This window comes from Hyaena hyaena, unplaced genomic scaffold (genome assembly GCF_003009895.1).
Source record: "Hyaena hyaena isolate Hyena2069 unplaced genomic scaffold, ASM300989v1 scaffold_84, whole genome shotgun sequence".
NCBI lineage: Eukaryota > Metazoa > Chordata > Mammalia > Carnivora > Hyaenidae > Hyaena > Hyaena hyaena.
In genome coordinates, this window is record NW_024080716.1 from 751,696 (window position 1) to 767,812 (window position 16,117).

A 16,117-nucleotide genomic window follows, 5' to 3' on the forward strand; every position below is an offset into this window, starting at 1 on the left:
TCAAGAGGTACTGCCGTAGCACCAGCCTTAAGGCTTGATTTCTTTTGGGCCATGAGTTAGTATTTTTCTAGCAAAAATAAAAGACCTCCCTGAAAAAGACATCGTGCTAACAGGCCGAGGTGAGAATGTGCCAGCTGGGCGTTCACGTACCCAGAAGTCACTGGGCCGATGCTAGTTCTTTCTTCAACCAGGTTCTCAACCCGGAAGATGTGCAGGGGACTTGTGTCTTCAGCAATGAAGAACTTCAGAATGAAGAGGGCCTTCTGAATGGTGGCTGGCTCCTCAGAGTGGGACTCTGATCACAATCAGGCCAAGGGCAGACAGCCTCCCAGTGCGCCATGCCACACCACGGTGCGCCATGCCAAATCATGCCGGGTTTGGCGTTTGATGGTACTCTCCAGCTGTGGGAAAGCTCACACCTAGAGTGGCGTCCTGGCAAAGCAGACAAAGCACCAAGTCAACAGGCTGATGGCCATCTAAGATGCTTAATTAGCTCAGAAACAATCCAGAATTTCAGGCCAGAGACCTCTAGGGTCTAAGTTAGAAGGAATAATACAACTCCACTTGTAACTGCTTTGGTTGACAGATCACTTCTTCATCCTTTGAGGGTAGTCCAGAATAGCGGCTAAGGGCATTCACTTCTGAGCCCTGAGTGTGTGGTCTGGCTCTGCTCTGTGCTGGCTGCGTGACTGAGGGCACCCAATGGGTGCCAGGCAAATGCTGGCTGTACGTTCGAAGTGCTACATGACTGACCTCTGAGATAAGTGGTGTAATGACCCTCACACTGCAGAATTGGAGTCTGAAGTTCAGAAAGGTGCATCCCCATAGAGGAGCCACACACTGCTTTGCCCTACCCTTTCTACGAAGTCATTCTTCCTTGTGTCTCTGCTACCTAAATGACATTGGTCCCCTGAGTCTGCTCAAGTGCTAGTTCCTCTACAAATTCTTCCTCCAGAATGGAGCTAATCTCAGCTTCCTCCAAGCTCCATAGCCTTTTGTTCATAACTCTATTGCACTGTGGAACTCACTAGGTCACAGCAGGCAAGAAAAAGGACCGAGGTGAGGACATGACGCACCGCAGACTGTGATAAAGACCAGAGAGAGACGGATGCGATGAAGGCACGTTTCCTCCCTGAAACCCGCGTTCCCTCCTTTCCTGTCCCACAGGCTGACACATCACGGGGCCTCTCAGAGCCCTCACCACGCTTTGGTTCCAAACAAAGCTAACGCCTCATAAGCTCTCTCTTCCCAGATGGTGTGTCTTAGGGGGAGGCAACCGCTCCGTGTCACCTCCGCACCCGCCATGGCACATGGCCGAGGGCTGCGAGTGCTTAAGCATGCCTGTGTGACTGATCTGAGAAGAGCTGGCTGAAGGTGGCGATGGTGCTGAATGGCAGCAGAGATGATCACGATAAGAGGGAGGTTACCTGAACCGAAACCCAGCCGGTCACGAAGGGTGATGTGAGCACGATGTTTCACTATGACTGAGTGAACAGCAAGGGATCCACGCATCAGGCTTAGAAACGTAGCCCACTCGGTGGCAAGCTGGAAAGAAATGGAAAATGGAAAAGGCATATGGGCGGTGCCTATCTTATCAGCTTGAGCCCGATCTATAGATTAATGTAGCAGTGGCATGTGGAAATATTGTTTTCCCTGATGGTTTAAAAAATGTAACTTTTTAAATAATTGAAAATCGCATTGTTAGTGTTCATTGAGGAAGATATAGAAAAGATCCAAAGGTACAGGGAAGAGAAACAATCTCATCCTCACAAGTTGAGTACTATGAAATTTCATTACAGTTCCCTTGTACCTGTCTGATTTGACATAGCTGAGAACGGGCGGGTCCTTATATCTCACAATATGTTTTATTTATTCTTTTTGAATAACTAACATGTGCAGAAAGTACAAAGCTCAAAAGGCACAAAGAACAGGGAGGGAAAAGTCTGTCTCCCACTCCTACCTTCCACCAACTGCTTTCTCTCAGGTCCTTCACAGATTCTTCCAGAGGAGTCCTGTGTCTACCTCTGGAGAGTTTTTCTGAGTGAGTTAATAGTCCTTCATCCTTTGAGGTTCTCAGGAACCAAAAACTGTCTGTAGGTACAAAGTACGTCCCTAATGTGGCATGTCTCTGCTGATAGATAAACGGTAACATTTCACTGCCTCTGTGTCGGTTACACAACCAGAATCAGATAATGCGACTCTTCCGAAGAGCATTCTTGGTTGACAAAGGCAGTTGGAGGCACTCAACCAAGATATAATCCTTTAACAGGCCTCTGTCCCAAAGATTTCCTGAGATGTTGCCAGGAGCCCATAGTGGTTTAAAAAAACCTGGAGACCTTGAAGTCAAGAGTCCGTGTGTGTTGGGTTGTAGTCACTAAGACATGAACGCCAGGCCCACGTCCCTAAAGGCAGGCCTCTGCTCCTCTCTCCTCCTCCACCAGACCTGGCAAAGACTTTGTTCTGCCCTAGGGTGCTGGGCTTCGAGGTGTGGGAAGAGTGGGTGGGGGGAATTCTCATTCCAGTGAAGCAGCTTAAAGAAAGTCATTTCCACCAAATCTAGCCCCAAATAGAGAAAGCCATGCTATACTCACCCAAGCTTTGTCGTCTTCAGACTCACCTCCCCACCCGACATGCAGGGATGTCGAGCAGCGGCTCCCAAGATTTCCCTTGAGACCTGGTGCCGTGCACTGGCCCCTGGGCTGACACCCAAATCCCCCCACTCAGAGCCAGCACTGCCCACCACCTCACTGTGGTCTTCCTCCCTGTAGGCAGTTTCCAGAGTTTTGCAGGAATCGGGCTACAGTTTGGAAGTTTATTTACCAGGGAAGTGAATTTCTCTCTGCTCTCCTTCCTCTCCTCCTAGTCCCCATCTGAGAGAGTTACAGAAGGCATCTCCGATTCACAACACGCCCCCCGCCAGCCCCCCACTGAATAACACGTCGTCTGGCAACAGGAGGCGTTTGATTACATTTGGATGGAACGCCTGCATCAACTCCAGTTGTCTCCGAATTGGAACTGATGGGCCTCACGTGCTGCAGCCAACAGTTTGCCTTCACCCACTCCCCTCTCTGAAATGAACCTTTCCCTGGGAAAACAAGAAACCTACGTGCCATCCTGGGTGAGAGACGAACAAGAGCTGTGTCCCAGCATCGCATCCCAAGTGTGACAGGCAAGAAGAGCACACGGAGGGGTTTCCAACAGTGCGCCGGGCTTTGAGCATCTCTGGAGGTGCCCCCTGAGCCAGACAAGCCAACTGTTCTCCCCGGACCACTGCGGTCTCCGTGTTTAATACAGTGCGTGGGCATTATGTTCTCACTGCCTGAGGTATAAGGTGGCAAGCGACCGTTCCCTTTCGAAGACTCCGTAGCCTCCCTCCCCATGCTCTGACTTTGCTTAACTGCTGCAGCAGGCAGAGTAATGGCTCTCCAAAGATACTAACGTCCTAATACCCAGAACAGGTGACTACGTTATATTACAGGGCGAGGGGCTGGGGGAGGGTGCAGATTAAAGTCGCAGGTGGAATAAAGTTGCTGATCAGCGGACTTTATCTTTTTAAATATTTTTATTTATTTCTAGGAGAGAGACAGCGTGAGCAGGGGAGGGTCAGAGAGAGAGGGAGTCACAGACCGAAACAGACTCCAGGCTCTGAACTGGCAGTCAGCACAGAGCCCGACGCGGGGCTCAAACCCACGAACCGCGAGATCATAACCTGAGCGAAAGTCAGACGCTTAACCGACTAAGCCACCCAGGCGCCCCCGATCAGCAGACTTTAAACAAGAGAGAGACTATCCAGGATTATCCGTGTGGCCAAATGTTATCACAAAGGTCTCCAAATAGGGAAGAGGGTGGCAGAAGAATCAGACCCAGAGTAGTGAAATCAAGAGAAAGACTTGATCTTCCAATTGCTGGATACGAAGACATCGTAATAAGGGGCCAGGAACCAAGGAAGACAGGAAGGAGAATCTGGAAACAACAAGAAAATGGATTCTTCCCCAGAGCTTCCTTGATTTGAACCTGGGGAGTGCTATTCAGACCTCTGACCTCTAGAATGGTAATATTTGTGCGGTTACCCAGCGATAGGAAACCCAGACAGTCCCTGTGGACTTGCCATGTGCCAGGTCTGGTACCAGATGCCAAGGGAACATTCCCACAGCACGTGGTTTGTACTGTATATCAGTCATCAGAGCCCAGCTGGGGAAACGGAAGCCTCTGTAAGAGTCTAAACACAGAGAGTCCAACGCAGGTTGCAGATCACTGGCTATGTAGGTAATCACAGAGGTGGAAAAGTCAGTCCGGCTATGGCTATTAGCAATAAGCAAAGGTTGCTACTAGGCTGGGCTAGAGGGATATACAGAGGAGGCTATATCACCGGAGTGCAGAGGTCAAGGTCACCCAGTGGAAGCTGGACCACAGTGTGCCTATACAGCAGGCGCTGCGGCCACGAACGGGGGACAGAGCCCTGCTTTAGATGTTGTGAGGCAGAAAAGAGAAAGAGAGATCCCCTGCTTTCTCCCTTTCTCCTTCCTTCAAATTTCCTGTCCAGGCCTCCCATTGGCTGCTTCCAGACAGAAGCTAGCTGAGTGGGACCTTGGGATATGCAGGGATCAGCCCACCTGCAGTGCGGGGGGTGGAGGGGGGGCGGGGGGGAGAGAAGCAGTCAGTGGATTAATGGATTTTAGGATGAATAAGCCCAAGACACCTCCTTTTTGCATTGATCATCCTGAATCTCGAAGCATAATCATTGTTTAAAATGCGAATTCTTTTTTAAAATTATTTTTTAATGTTTATTTTTGAAAGGCAGAGTGAGAGACAGAGCACAAGCAGGGGTGAGGCAGAGAGGGAGACAGAATCATAAGCAAGCTCCAGGCTCCAAGTAGTCAGCACAGAGCCCAATGTGGGGCTTGAACCCACAGACTGTGATATCGATCATGGCCGAAGTCAGACACTCAACCCGCTGAGCCACCCAGGTGCCCCTAAAATGCAAATTCTTTACCTGGCTTCTGAGACACTACATAAGCTGGCCCTTCCCTAACTTCTCTGCCCTTACTCTCTAAAGGTCCCCCCCCTTCATTCACAGTACCCCCACCACACTGACCTTGGCTCTGTTCTCCACATGCCAGAAAGTCTCGCCTCAGGACCTTACACCTGTGTGTGGTAGCCTCTGTTAGAGAACAAGGAATAAATGCATTTGGTGTCAAGTCCTTACCTACCTACCTTGCCTACCGGAACTGAAACAATTCCCAGTGACAAGAATTCTCAGTGCCTGGTCCGTAATTGGCCCTCAGTAGTTCTCAATAGTTATTATTAAGTGACTGAATTGTAGACACTTAGTGATTTTGTGTTCAGGGACGCAGTGCCTTTTTCTTACCCTCACGCCTTCCCCACCAAGCTCCCTGAGGAAAGGGAAGTCTTATGTTTATCTCCATACTTTTGAAGACTTTCACTGGACCTGAACCTTAGCAGATGCTCAAGGTGGGGGGAGGGGTGTTGCTCTGAGTTACTAGGCAACATGAGGCAGACATGATTGGCACAGCACAGTCTAGAAGTTTGACTTACAGGCGTTCTTCATCGCAGTAGCTACCAACGTTCGCGCAGCTCTTGAGCGTTTACAAAGGGCTCTCCACTTGGTCGTTATACCAACTCTAAAAAAAATTACTATTATGATTCTCATTTTCCAGAAGATGAATCACTCTGAGCTCACAGGGGTTAATTACCTTGCCCAAGATCTTACTTTTTCAGGCGAGGAGGCTGGAATGAATTCACTGTTCCCAAATGGTTAGGGAATGCTGACAAGGGGCTAGACCCTGGCTGAGTCTTTTGCACTTAGTAGGGGCTCAGGAGATATAGGAGCCCAAAGTTCCAAAGACAGTGGAATTACCTCCTGGAAGATAAAAGAGAGGCCCCCGGTTCCAGCCAAGGACCGAGGACCAAGAGAATTGCCCGTGCCCTGCAGCCTGTGTTTGGTGGGGGGCAGTTGCTGCTCTGGCCTTCCTGCAAGTTTCTGGGTGGTCGGCCGGACGTGCCCGGGGGTGGGGTGGGGTGGGGGACAGCGGCGTCACAGCAAGCCCTCGGCGGCTCTCCCACTTGCCCAGGCTAACGGCCTTGGCACTCGAAGTCTGCCCTTTTCCATACATTCTTTCCTCCTTCCCGTGCCAAGATTTCAGCAGACGATTTACAGCGGGTTCCAGGCCATTGAGCTCTGTCAAGAGATTTGGGTGAAAGTTTTCCTCTAGCCATCGCAGGCCACAGATAACCCGGCAGGGTGTGACAGCCAGGGCGAAGGGGGAGGGGGGGACGGAGACGTGTTTCTGCGGCTGCCGGGTCCATCCCTGCTCTTCCGGGGCCGAGCTGTACGAAATGTGTCAGGAATGGTTTGGTGGGGGAACCGAGGACGAGATGCCCAAGAGGCAAAACGCGGCTGAGGCCCCCGCAGGGGAGGCGCGGGTGCAGGAAGGGGCGGCGGGCCACCAGCGAGAGCAAGGCTCGGTGGCCAGGGTTCGGAGGGACCCGGCCTTCCCCGGCCTGGCCTGACGTCTCTGCTCCCGAGCTTGGGCGCCTCTCTCTGTAAATAAATCCCGGCTGCTCTTACGGGCAGGATGTCCCACATACCGTACATCTGAGGTGGGGCGAAGTACAAATATGCCTTTTCATAATAGCTTTACACCTGGGGCAGCAGAGGACCGGTTTATTACCTTGGTAAACAAAAGTTAGAATTCAAGCAGAGTACAAACTTTGCCCAAGGCACTTCTGACGGTGCACCTTGTGTTTGTGAAGTGAACTCGATATATATACAATGTGAAGCAATGGGAGGCTGGGCTTTCTCCTCCTTTCTTTCTCCTCCCCCCCCCCCCTTGTCTGATTTCCAAGGTTTAAAAGTTCATGTGTGCGTGGGGAGGGGGGAGGTGCGGAGAGGGAATTTACTTTGGCTCTGGGTTTTTTTTTTTTTTTTTCCTGAGCATTCTGAAATCACGCTGTTTGGTGTGAAAAAAAGGATGTGAGCCAGGTTTTATTGTTTTCCAGAGAGAGTGCACTTCTTGCTTCTCTGATGGTGACAATTAGGGCTTGTGGGTGGTAGACAGGGCAAACCAGCTTTGGGAATGCAGAAAGGAACTAGGATTTGCATTGAACTTAGACATTGAAAAATAATCAATATTTATTTGTGCCTATTTTGTGCCAAGCACAGAACCATGAACTTTTGTAAACACAACCACAAGGAATAGGAATTCTTGGTCAGATGTCCATTTTACAGGTGGGAAAACTAAGGCTATGGTTGCTAAAGAGATTCAGGCCCCAGTCTTGTAAGTTCAAACTCAGGGCTTTCTGTACTGCCCTCTAATCCCTATATGGCGGTCACAGACTTCGGCCTGTCCTGTCTCTTGGCCTGTCCTCCCTGTACCCCCCGTTTCCCTGCTTCATTCTCTGCCTGTACTTGGGGAAACGACAGATCTCCACTTTTGGATGCATTTCTGCTTCGAGGATTTCCCTGCTAAGTAGTAGTCACTTGGCCGTCTGGACCACTCTCTTACCAACCAGCACCTCCACGCGTTCAAGTGCAAAGGATACATAACATGTGGATTAGATTTCTCCTCAAAACATACTTTGCTTAAAAGCGAAGGAAGCAATGGTGAAGCAAGAACACACCTCACATTCGGTTGGCTCCATGAATGTCTCTGCGTTCTCCCCACCCTCGGCTTGAATAATCAGATAAAATTCAGAAAAACCATTTGAACTTTTGCCGTTCTTTTCCAAAACAAGCTTCTGAGCCCGAAGAACTTTGCCCATCTTTGTTTGCATGTCCGCTTCTCAAACGGTTCAGCTGGGGCTTGCCTGTTGCAAAGCTCAAGCCAGCAAAATGTTAACTCTTTCGTCCACAGATGAATCCCCGAGCCTTCTAAAATCAGGGTGAACTCATTAGGCTCATTTTTACAAGAAGTCCTTATGAATGTATCAACCTGTGCCTGTTGTCACACATTTAGGACTCCTGGTGGGAACATATTCAACTGAGGTTACAGACAGGCGATGTCATTAAGGTCTTGTCAATTCAGCAGTTCTGGGGGATCAGAATTATGGCCTCCTGTGCCTAGCAGAATTTCAAGGGAAATCCCGGTCCATACCTCCTCCAGCTCCCCTCCACTCTTACCCTTACCATTAATGCAATTTTAAAAAATTTTTAATGTTTATTTTTTTAGACAGAGACAGAGAGACACAGAGAGAGAGAGAGAGAGAGAGAGAGAGAGACAGCATGAGCTGGCAGAGAGAGAGGGAGACACAGAATCTGAAGCAGGTTCCAGGCTCTTAGCACAGAGCCCGACACGGAGCTTGAACTCACGAATCATGAGATCATGACCGGAGCCAAAGTCAGACATTTAACCAACTGAGCCACCCAGGTGTCCCCACCATTAATGCATTTTTAATGGCAGCTTCTCAAGGAATGCCTTTGGCGTTTTTCATTGTAAGCTTTTAAAAAATGATTGGAACACAAATACTCATTGCGAAGAAAGATTTCAGTTATGAATGGACTAAGCACAGCCTCTGTGCTGGAGCCCTGGAGGAAGAAGACACAGGGGTCTCGGGCTATGAGACAAAGCATGTTAAAGAGGCTTGCTTCCAGGACTCTTCTCTGGAAACTCAAGCCAATAGTAGAATGTTAATCCTAAAATGGGTTTTAAAGAGCATCTAAGCTACCGCGTTCTCTTTCAGAAAACACCAAGGCTCAAAGCGGAAGAAGGAAGGCCAAGGTTTGCAAAGCCAGCAAATGACAGGACCCCCCGCTCTTGTCAGGGCTCAGAGCTCTCCCCCATGCTGTCTTTCATCCCGACAGAGAGTGGGATGAAATAGAGACAAGAACCTGGTCGTACTCCCAGCCTGGGTCAACTTATCTTGACTTTCCATCACAGCCTGTCAATAGGCGATATATGTCCATAGCTTGATCCCATGGAAGGATGATTACCCCGAGAAAGAGGGGAGTCGGGAAACCTCGAATACTTCTGGAACACTGATAAGAAATCTCATTCAAGGTCAAGAGACCTTAGTGTATCTCTACATGGTTGTGATTATAGACCAGAGACACAGTGCTTAAAAGGAAATCTACATTCCTTGCCTATTTTAGTTTCATTCTCATTGGCTGTTTTGATTTTCTAGCTCACGATTCTAAGTTGGTGTGGGTCCCTGTCACTGGGAATTATAGTTAGTCAGCCTACAATTGGGTCCTACATTGAAGTAACTGATGGAATGTCACACTGTTGGGGCAAGAAGGAAGCTTCATGACTCTCTGGAGCAGATGAGTATGCTGGAGCTGACAGAGGGCAAGTGACTTATCTGGGGTCACTCAGCACATTAATGGACTACGACCATCTCTCCATCTGGCAACTATAAAGTGGCTTCCTGTGTGACACTCAGGTGCCTGTTGTGGATAAATGGTGGATTGTGCCCAGTCCCAGGGAGTTGAATGCTATGGCAGCCCGGGTCTGACCAACTTACAGGCATCTCCATAAGATATGGGTCATGAGTTGTCCTGGCCCATCTTTGTTTCATGGAAAGGCCGGTACACATAAAACAAGAGAATTTTCCAAGATTACATGATGAGCCAGCAAAGGCTGTGAGGCAACATGCTGTAACAGGATGAGGAATCAGGAGACATCAATTCTAGACCTCACACTATCTCTACCCACGTGAGAGATCTTGGGCAACTCATTTCCCTTTCTGAGTCTTAGTTTCTCCATTCATGGAAGGGCTTTGCTGGATGACCTCTAAGAACATTTCTCTCTCCTGGTCTATGGGTCTAACAAACAAGGCTTAGAGCTATTTCATGCTTGAAACACGATTGTGTGAAGCCGGAAACTGACTGTCACGACATATTCCTGGATTCTCAAACTATAAGGGATAACTGGGTTCTGCCTCTAAAACAGAATTATAGTGTCTTTTTGCAAAGTATATGCAAAAAAATAAGTTCAGTTTTATTATTTTTTTCCCATCACTTTTTTTGTTCTCAAGCTCTTCATGCCTTTTATCACTTATCTGATGTCAAGGGCAAGCAAAGAAACTAATGTAACACAACACAACAAAGAAACTAATGACAAACAGCATAAGGAAAAGTCAGAAATATGTCTTTATCATTTTTATTTTTTGAGGTATGGCAAGGAAATAAATAATATTTATTGAACACTTGCCATAATTTATGTATGCCACCTTATTTTTAAGGTCTTTAAACAATCCAAACCATCATGCCCCTTTTATAGAAGAAGGCATTGAGGCTCAGGAAGGAAATAACTTGTCTGATATACACACAACTGTTAAGAAGTAGAGCCCAGGTTTGAAGATTCCAAAGTCCACATTTTCCCAAATTCCCAAGTTGTGAACATAAAACACAGCCATGCTATTTGTTAGCAAAATTAGTTTTCCATTAGAGAAGGAAATGAAATATATCAAGATTTCATCGTGTTTCACAAAGAACAACCTCATAGCTTCCCTGAGCTCCACCCTCTAAACATCTTTGAGCACAGGCAAAAAATGTAAGGCATTAGTCTGACTTCCCTCAATAATTTTGGAGCAAGGGGGTAACTATGACTAGAAATGGTCCAGTCAGAAGTATTTATCAATATGCCCATAGAATAAAGATGGGGTGGCTGTTTCTTTGTTTAGAATTCACATTACCTCACACAGGCAGTGTCCTGACAGTCTCCCTCATTATTCAATCTGGTAATCAGACCCTCCCTGGCATATAGGGCACGAATAGAGTGGATTTGAGGAGCCTGTTTCTGATTCAGAGTCTTCCCTGAGAGGCAGTCTATACAATGTTTCCCAAACGTGGCTCATACACCAGTGCCAAACCTATGGTGCTATTAGGACCGGATCTCGCAGATTCATTCATCCACTATTTACCAATAGCCTCGAATGTTTCTGACATACGGCACGGGTAGTGCTAATAAGACAGAGACAACTGAGCCTTACCTTGGCCTGGGACACCTAACTTGGCCCAAGTCTAGACCTCAAGAACATCCACAGGAGGCTACATTGTCCTGTGCCTACTTCCAGGATCGAAGAGCTCAAAGTCAAGTGATGTAACAAAGGGTCCTGTGTTTTCTGTTTCGGCTTTCACAAGAATGAAAACTGCCATGCCCCTTTTTTCTCCTGGTAATGGCTGGAAAATGTTAAGATCTGACATGACAGTAGAGATTTGGTTATGACTTCAGTGCAAATCCCTCCTTCTAGAGAAGAGCTTCCAGAAGGTAAAAGTATTGCCCAGGCCCCCATTGAGAGTGGGGTACAGGAGCACTAACAGGCAGTATCCTGGCTCCAAGCTCAATGCCCCTTTCACTGCCACTAAGTGCCTTGGTGGTGGGAAAGACATTAGCCTGGAAGCAAAAGAAGTCAGTCTTTGTTTAAAGAAGAATGACGGCCCAATGGATAGATAAATCTGCACTTCCTCACTACCATGGCTTATGGTTAAATTGGGCTCATTCTGTGGTCTCAGAAGAAGAATGCCTTATGCTCTTAACATCCTCTACACTGGGCCTTTTCCCGCTCTGCACACTATTTCCTCGTTCTGGAATATCCTTCTCCTTTCTCTTCATTGCAAACACTACCACTTTCAGACCCAATTCCGTCCCTTTCTCCGTGGAGCTGCGGTGGATTTGCTCCGGGTCAACTTAGGTAAGCCGGGACTGTGTCTCCCAGACTCCCTTTCCCTGCAGAGTCCATAGTGGTGTTGGCCACAGATGACATTTTGCACAGTGTTTGGAATACAGAAGGGGAGCTGCCTTGTTTGAATATTAGTGGGTTGGTGCAGGGCACCGTGCCCTGCATTCTCACACGTGCTGTCATTGATCTGCCAGCTCACCTGTTGCAACGGGGCGGTGGCTGAACCCTCAGTGACTCCAGGTCACCCTAGACCTCCTCCTGGAGCTCCTCTGAGCCCTGGGCCAACCCATGGGGCAACAGGGGGACAGCCGATGTGTCTTGCTGCTCGTCAACATCATCACCTGTAAACAGTGAGAGGCAGACAGGAGCCCTGGTTTGTCTTTTGCAGGTCATGGTCTGTCACTGCTTTCCCCACGTTATATCCACATCTCTTTCCCGACCACCTGCCTTGCTGACTCCAAGTCCAGCACCGACTGTGAAGCAACAGCCTCACATCGACTGATTAGCCTAGCTGGTCCCTATAATTGTGAGGATGGAGCCCCCATAATAAACTCCTGATTCTGTATCACATGGAGTGGTTCTGCTTCTCTGATGGAGCCCTAACTGATGAAGATTCTTCTGTGGATCCCCCGGAACCAATCATTTCCCAGGTGTGCACTTGTATTAAAGCGTACAACGTGCTTTGCTGTGCTGTAATGATTGACAAGCCTGTCTCTCATTAACAGGGAGAATTGACATGTATTGCATGCCTACTTTGTGCCAGGCACTATTTTGAGCTCTCATTTAATCCCTACAACAACCTAATGAGGTAAGTGTTGCTATCATTATTTCTATTTTATAGGCGAGGTGACCGGGGACAGAAGAGTGAGGTGATTTACCTATGCTTTCCCATCTAGGAAGAGGAAAACCTAGGACTCCAAACCACGCAATCTGGTCCAGAGCTAGCTCTCCTATGCTCCTGCGGTGAGCTCTTCAAGAAATGCTTCCCATCCTAAAGCAGACCCTGGCACCAGAATGCACACACGGATGGGTGATCTACCTACTTCATCTGAGGAGAAAATGACTTTTCCACAAAGTCTCTGGAAGGGTGATGAAAATGGAAGCTTTGGAGTCCAGGATCCTACTGTGCCTTGAAAGCCATCCTTCCCGGACTGAAAGATGAGATTACGAATGGTTCGTAGTCAAAGCCTCGTTTGTGGACAAGGGACCTAATTACATACCAGGTACCTATCACCCGAAAGCCATCAACGTGCTCCCTGGGAGCAGTAAATACTGACAATGGAGCACACCAGCAGATAAGCTGGCTTTTCTCCCCCATCCGGGCAGGTGCCTCACCCAGGGCGGAGTTGCCTTCCCTCTAGGAGTTTCCCTGAGTGGAGGGCTGAGCCCGGCTGCAGGGAAGAATTCCCACACAGGTGCCAGGCATACAATTAGTGTTGAACACTTTGGCTTTTTATATGTAAGGATAAAATGTGACCTCAAAACTTTCCTTTCATATGGAGTAAACATGGACTGGGGTTCATATTTAATTTTTAATGTGGTTGTCAATTTCTAAATACAAAACTAGAATGAAAATTCAACTTTGGATTTCAGACCAGAGTATCTCGGGCAATAGAGTGTTTCTGTCGTTCAATACTGAAATTGAAATTGAATTCGATCAATCGAAATTGAGTGTTGCCTTGTCCCCTGTCCAGAAGAGAGACGGGGACACTTATGGCCTCTTTCTTATGTATGACACACCAAAAATTAAAAACAAAGAAGGAGGAGGAAGTGGAGGAGGAGTAGAAAAAGAAGAAATGAAGAAAGAATGAAAGAAGGAGAAAATAAATTGAAATAACTGGGAAAATGGTAAGAAACAAAATCAATTGCTACAATGATTATGTCAAATACCTGTACTGCTCTCCTAGGACACAGAAGGAAGGCAGGTAAGGGTCTAGAAGCTTTGTGCAACTTGAAGTGTTCCACTATTCACACAAGAAGAACAAACCCTCATGACTGTCAGTGCATTGTTAGTGTCCGGTGTCAACATTGGGTACATGTTCTGCATAAGCCAAACCACGAGACAGGTCTGTGATACTCAAATTCAGGGCTTTACTTCAGGACCAGACTTGAAGAGGACCTCTGAATTTATCTAGTCCAAACGTTCATTTCACAGATGAGGAGACTGAGGCTCTGAAAATATAAATCGTCCACTTCTCAACTAATACCAGCCAACTAGGGAAGAGCCCCAGAGCAATGTCTTCCCTGCAGGGAAGCCGAGGAGTTGGCCGAGACCCACTGCTTCCGTCCCAGCCTCCAGACGGGTGCAACTGGCCCCCTGTGTGTGCGCATGCTTAGGTGTGTGTACACACATATGCTTGTGAGCACCCACGTGTGTACATGCATTTGATGCCAGATCACACTGCGAAACTTTTCTGTATATCATGGTAGGGTAGGTAGTGGAGGAAAGAAGCAAATATGTTTGCAGACAGAGTCAAAAGAATTTGCATATGGCGGTTGAAATTTGTATCTTCAACGGAACTAAAAATGAAGAGTGGGCCTCACAATTTTGCCAGCTATATATTTTGAACAATCGTTAGCTTAAAGCCAATAGATGTTTATTATAGAAAACTGAGACGTTAAGAGAAATGCAAGAGAATTAAAACTACCCATAATTCCAACAACTTTGTCTATGTTTTGGTTTACTTTCTTCAAGGTCTTTTTTAGATAAATATAATTATGTGGCATGTTCTATTTGGTAATCTAATAATTGTGTGTTCTAATGAAGGTTTTCTCTCCCTAATATGTAATAAAATTCCATGGGATGTTTTGAATGGCTGCCCGATTATTCTATTCTACTGGTCTATCCCTTCAACTCATTTCGTAATGTTGGGCATTTTTGTGACTTCTTTTCTTTCACATCACAAATAATAGTGAGATAAATGTCTCTGGGTCTCTGATTATTTCTAGATAAAATTCTTAAAATAGAATTGGTAGAACCAAGATAATGACACTTTCAAATTTATGGGGCACCTGGGTGGCTCAGTCAGTTAAGCGTCCAACTTCTGCTCAGGTCATGACCTCACGGTTTGTAAGTTCAAGCCCAGCTTGGGGCTCTGTGCTGACAGCTCAGAGCCTGGTCAGAGCCTGGAGCCTGCTTCGGATTTTGTGTTTTCCTTTCTCTCTGCCCTCCCCCTCTTGCAATCTGCCTTTCTCTCTCAAAAATAAACATTATTAAAAAATTTTTAAATTAACATGTATATTTCCAACTCATGCTTCAAGAAACTCATGACTATTTACATTCCTTTTTTTAAATGATTATTTATTTTTGAGAGAGATTGAGAGAGAGAGAGAGAGAGAGAGAATATGAAGCAGACTCCAGGCTCCGAGCTGTCAGTAAAGAGCCCAACACAGGGCTTGAACTCCTGAAATGTGAGCTCATGACCTGAGTCAAAGTCAGATGCTCAATTGACTGAGCCACCCAGGCTCCCCAGGTCTATTTCTATTCCCAACAACAGCATAGTATCTGAACATTTGTTTCTCTATTATTGTTTTTGCTTATAAATGTCTGGAACTCCAAGGAAATTTAGAAATTATTTTAATTCCTAGTGTGTAGTCATTCACTATTTTCCACTCATTTCTTACAAAACTCATAAAACTAAGCAACACTATAAAATAAGAGACTGACCTAGTTTTATGTTACATTGTTTGAATTTGGTCTTTCTTCAAAAAATGAGCTTTCACAGAATTGTAAGTATATATAGGCAACTTAGCATCCTTTCATATAAATGTTTTTATAAAATGTTATAATATGCCTCCTTGACATTTTAAAGCTATAAAATATCTTTAAGGCACCGTAATGATTCAAAGTGTATATATCCTGTGGTTTGGTGAGTGGGGACTCTATTTTGAGTATTTGAGTTGTTTTCAACTCGATCAGAATTAACAGGTAGAGAGTATGAAGACTTCCCTCCTTCCCACTGTTGTTACTGTTTCACACTGCGTGCTCTCTGCATCACTGGGAACAAAACCAACCTCCATTTTTGCTTCTGGATGCCAAGTTTTGCAAAATTTTTCTTTTTATATGAATGAACATTTTACTCCCTCCATCTCTGTTTTGCAGTTTACTGTGATTATCTAAAAGGAAATTAAAAAAAAAACATAAGGAGGTATTGAAAATATAGTTATGTATTTATGTGCACATTTGAAACTTTATAAATTATACAACCAATATATGCTCTACGTATAAACTCACCGAATAAAAATAAAAAAAGAAAATTAAAGTAACTTGTGATCACATCATGCAAAGATAATGCTGTTAGTATGAGAATATTAATACCTTTCTAGCTTTTTCCCTGTGGACATATATATACATTGTTCATATTGCTTGCTTTTGTAACCCACAATGATATCTTGTGAATGTATTATCATGCCAATCTGCGGACCAGTACATACTATTAAACAGCCTCCTCGTCTGTGTCAGGCACAGTGAGATGCA